Raw genomic sequence first — 4,991 nt, 5'->3', positions numbered from 1 at the left:
TACCAAGCACAGCCTGGGGGACCAAGAGCAACGAGGGGGACCACGCACAGCCTGGGGGACCAAGCACAGCTGGGGGACCAAGCACAGCCTGGGGGACCAAGAGCAACCATGGGGACCAAGCACAGCCTGGGGGACCAAGCACAGCCTGGGGGATCAAGCACAGCCTGGGGGACCAAGCACAGCCTTGGGGACCAATAGCAACCAAGGGGACCAAGCACAGTCTGGGGGACCAAGCACAGCCTGGGGGACCAAGAGCAACCAGGGGGACCAAGCATAGCCTGGGGGACCAAGCACAGCCTGGGGGACCAAGAGCAACCAGGGGGACCAAGCACAGCCTGGGGAACGAAGCACAGCCTGGGGGACCAAGCACAGTCTGGGGGACCAAGAGCAACCAGGGGGACCACGCACAGCCTGGGGGACCAAGCAAAGCCTGGGGGACCAAGCACAGCCTGGGGGACCAAGAGCAACCATGGGGACCAAGCACAGCCTGGGGGACCAAGCACAGCCTGGGGGACCATACACAGCCTGGGGGACCAAGCGCAACCAGGGGGACCAAGAGCAACCAGGGGGACCAAGCACAGTCTGGGGGAACAAGCACAGCCTGGGGGACCAAGAGCAACCAGGGGGACCAAGCACAGCTTGGGGGACCAAGCACAGCCTGGGGGACCAAGAGCAACCAGGGGGACCAAGCATAGCCTGGGGGACCAAGCACAGCCTGGGGGACCAAGAGCAACCAGGGGGACCAAGCACAGCCAGGGGGGACCAAGCACAGCCTGGGGGACCAAGAGCAACCAGGGGGACCAAGCACAGCTAGGGGTACCAAGCACAGCCTGGGGGACCAAGAGAAACCAGGGGGACCAAGCACAGCCTAGGGGACCAAGCACAGCCTGGGGGACCAAGCACAGCCTGGGGGACCAAGAGCAACCAGGGGGACCAAGCACAGCCCAGGGTACCAAGCACAGCCTGGGGGACCAAGAGCAACGAGGGGGACCACGCACAGCCTGGGGGACCAAGCACAGCCTGGGGGACCAAGCACAGCCTGGGGGACCAAGAGCAACCATGGGGACCAAGCACAGCCTGGGGGACCAAGCACAGCCTGGGGGATCAAGCACAGCCTGGGGGACCAAGCACAGCCTGGGGGACCAATAGCAACCAGGGGGACCAAGCACAGTCTGGGGGACCAAGCACAGCCTGGGGGACCAAGAGCAACCAGGGGGACCAAGCATAGCCTGGGGGACCAAGCACAGCCTGGGGGACCAAGAGCAACCAGGGGGACCAAGCACAGCCTGGGGAACGAAGCACAGCCTGGGGGACCAAGCACAGTCTGGGGGACCAAGAGCAACCAGGGGGACCACGCACAGCCTGGGGGACCAAGCAAAGCCTGGGGGACCAAGCACAGCCTGGGGGACCAAGAGCAACCATGGGGACCAAGCACAGCCTGGGGGACCAAGCACAGCCTGGGGGACCAAGAGCAACCAGGGGGACAAAGCACAGTCTGGGGGAACAAGCACAGCCTGGGGGACCAAGAGCAACCAGGGGGACCAAGCACAGCTTGGGGGACCAAGCACAGCCTGGGGGACCAAGAGCAACCAGGGGGACCAAGCATAGCCTGGGGGACCAAGCACAGCCTGGGGGACCAAGAGCAACCAGGGGGACCAAGCACAGCCAGGGGGGACCAAGCACAGCCTGGGGGACCAAGAGCAACCAGGGGGACCAAGCACAGCTAGGGGTACCAAGCACAGCCTGGGGGACCAAGAGAAACCAGGGGGACGAAGCACAGCCTAGGGGACCAAGCACAGCCTGGGGGACCAAGCACAGCCTGGGGGACCAAGAGCAACCAGGGGGACCAAGCACAGCCCAGGGTACCAAGCACAGCCTGGGGGACCAAGAGCAACGAGGGGGACCACGCACAGCCTGGGGGACCAAGCACAGCCTGGGGGACCAAGCACAGCCTGGGGGACCAAGAGCAACCATGGGGACCAAGCACAGCCTGGGGGACCAAGCACAGCCTGGGGGATCAAGCACAGCCTGGGGGACCAGGCACAGCCTGGGGGACCAATAGCAACCAGGGGGACCAAGCACAGTCTGGGGGACCAAGCACAGCCTGGGGGACCAAGAGCAACCAGGGGGACCAAGCATAGCCTGGGGGACCAAGCACAGCCTGGGGGACCAAGAGCAACCAGGGGGACCAAGCACAGCCTGGGGAACGAAGCACAGCCTGGGGGACCAAGCACAGTCTGGGGGACCAAGAGCAACCAGGGGGACCACGCACAGCCTGGGGGACCAAGCAAAGCCTGGGGGACCAAGCACAGCCTGGGGGACCAAGCACAGCCTGGGGGATCAAGCACAGCCTGGGGGGCAAGCACAGCCTGGGGGACCAATAGCAACCAGGGGGACCAAGCACAGTCTGGGGGACCAAGCACAGCCTGGGGGACCAAGAGCAACCAGGGGGACCAAGCATAGCCTGGGGGACCAAGAGCAACCAGGGGGACCAAGCACAGCTTGGGGGACCAAGCACAGCCTGGGGGACCAAGAGCAACCAGGGGGACCAAGCACAGCCTGGGAGATCAAGCACAGCCTGGGGGACCAAGCACAGTCTGGGGGACCAAGAGAACCAGGGGGACCAAGCACAGCCTGGGGTACCAAGCACAGCCTGGGGGACCAAGAGCAACCAGGGGGACCACGCACAGCCTGGGGGACCAAGCACAGCCTGGGGGACAAAGCACAGCCTGGGGGACCAAGAGCAACCATGGGGACCAAGCACAGCCTGGGGGACCAAGCACAGCCTGGGGGATCAAGCACAGCCTGGGGGACCAAGCACAGCCTGGGGGACCAAGAGCAACCAGGGGGACCAGGCACAGTCTGGGGGACCAAGCACAGCCTGGGGGACCAAGCACAGCCTGGGGGACCAAGAGCAACCAGGGGGACCAAGCACAGCCTGGGGAACGAAGCACAGCCTGGGGGACCAAGCACAGTCTGGGGGACCAAGAGCAACCAGGGGGACCACGCACAGCCTGGGGGACCAAGCAAAGCCTGGGGGACCAAGCACAGCCTGGGGGACCAAGAGCAACCATGGGGACCAAGCACAGCCTGGGGGACCATACACAGCCTGGGGGACCAAGTGCAACCAGGGGGACCAAGAGCAACCAGGGGGACCAAGCACAGTCTGGGGGACCAAGCACAGCCTGGAGGACCAAGAGCAACCAGGGGGACCAAGCACAGCTTGGGGGACCAAGCACAGCCTGGGGGACCAAGAGCAACCAGGGGGACCAAGCACAGCCTGGGAGATCAAGCACAGCCTGGGGGACCAAGCACAGTCTGGGGGACCAAGAGAACCAGGGGGACCAAGCACAGCCTGGGGTACCAAGCACAGCCTGGGGGACCAAGAGCAACCAGGGGGACCACGCACAGCCTGGGGGACCAAGCACAGCCTGGGGGACAAAGCACAGCCTGGGGGACCAAGAGCAACCATGGGGACCAAGCACAGCCTGGGGGACCAAGCACAGCCTGGGGGATCAAGCACAGCCTGGGGGAACAAGCACAGCCTGGGGGACCAAGAGCAACCAGGGGGACCAAGCACAGTCTGGGGGACCAAGCACAGCCTGGGGGACCAAGCACAGCCTGGGGGACCAAGAGCAACCAGGGGGACCAAGCACAGCCCGGGGAACCAAGCACAGCCTGGGGGACCAAGCACAGTCTGGGGGACCAGAAGCAACCAGGGGGACCACGCACAGCCTGGGGGACCAAGCACAGCCTGGGGGACCAAGCACAGCCAGGGGGACCAAGAGCAACAAGGGGGACCAAGCACAGCCTGGGGGACCAAGCACAGCCTGGGGGACCAAGAACAACCAGGGGGACCAAGCACAGCCAGGGGTACCAAGCACAGCCTGGGGGACCAAGAGCAACGAGGGGGACCAAGCACAGCCTGGGGGACCAAGCACAGCCTGGGGGACCAAGAGCAACCATGGGGACCAAGCACAGCCTGGGGGACCAAGCACAGCCTGGGGGATCAAGCACAGCCTGGGGGACCAAGCACAGCCTGGGGGACCAATAGCAACCAGGGGGACCAAGCACAGTCTGGGGGACCAAGCACAGCCTGGGGGACCAAGAGCAACCAGGGGGACCAAGCATAGCCTGGGGGACCAAGCACAGCCTGGGGGACCAAGAGCAACCAGGGGGACCAAGCACAGCCTGGGGAACGAAGCACAGCCTGGGGGACCAAGCACAGTCTGGGGGACCAAGAGCAACCAGGGGGACCACGCACAGCCTGGGGGACCAAGCAAAGCCTGGGGGACCAAGCACAGCCTGGGGGACCAAGAGCAACCATGGGGACCAAGCACAGCCTGGGGGACCAAGCACAGCCTGGGGGACCAAGAGCAACCATGGGGACCAAGCACAGCCTGGGGGACCAAGCACAGCCTGGGGGATCAAGCACAGCCTGGGGGACCAAGCACAGCCTGGGGGACCAATAGCAACCAGGGGGACCAAGCACAGTCTGGGGGACCAAGCACAGCCTGGGGGACCAAGAGCAACCAGGGGGACCAAGCATAGCCTGGGGGACCAAGCACAGCCTGGGGGACCAAGAGCAACCAGGGGGACCAAGCACAGCCTGGGGAACGAAGCACAGCCTGGGGGACCAAGCACAGTCTGGGGGACCAAGAGCAACCAGGGGGACCACGCACAGCCTGGGGGACCAAGCAAAGCCTGGGGGACCAAGCACAGCCTGGGGGACCAAGCACAGCCTGGGGGATCAAGCACAGCCTGGGGGACCAAGCACAGCCTGGGGGACCAAGAGCAACCAGGGGGACCAAGCATAGCCTGGGGGACCAAGAGCAACCAGGGGGACCAAGCACAGCCTGGGGGACCAAGAGCAACCAGGGGGACCAAGCACAGCCTGGGAGATCAAGCACAGCCTGGGGGACCAAGCACAGTCTGGGGGACCAAGAGAACCAGGGGGACCAAGCACAGCCTGGGGTACCAAGCACAGCCTG

This window comes from Lissotriton vulgaris, unplaced genomic scaffold, assembly GCF_964263255.1.
Source record: "Lissotriton vulgaris unplaced genomic scaffold, aLisVul1.2 SCAFFOLD_465, whole genome shotgun sequence".
Taxonomy (NCBI): domain Eukaryota; kingdom Metazoa; phylum Chordata; class Amphibia; order Caudata; family Salamandridae; genus Lissotriton; species Lissotriton vulgaris.
The sequence above is the reverse complement of the archived record's forward strand: the minus strand, read 5'-3'. Positions refer to the sequence as shown.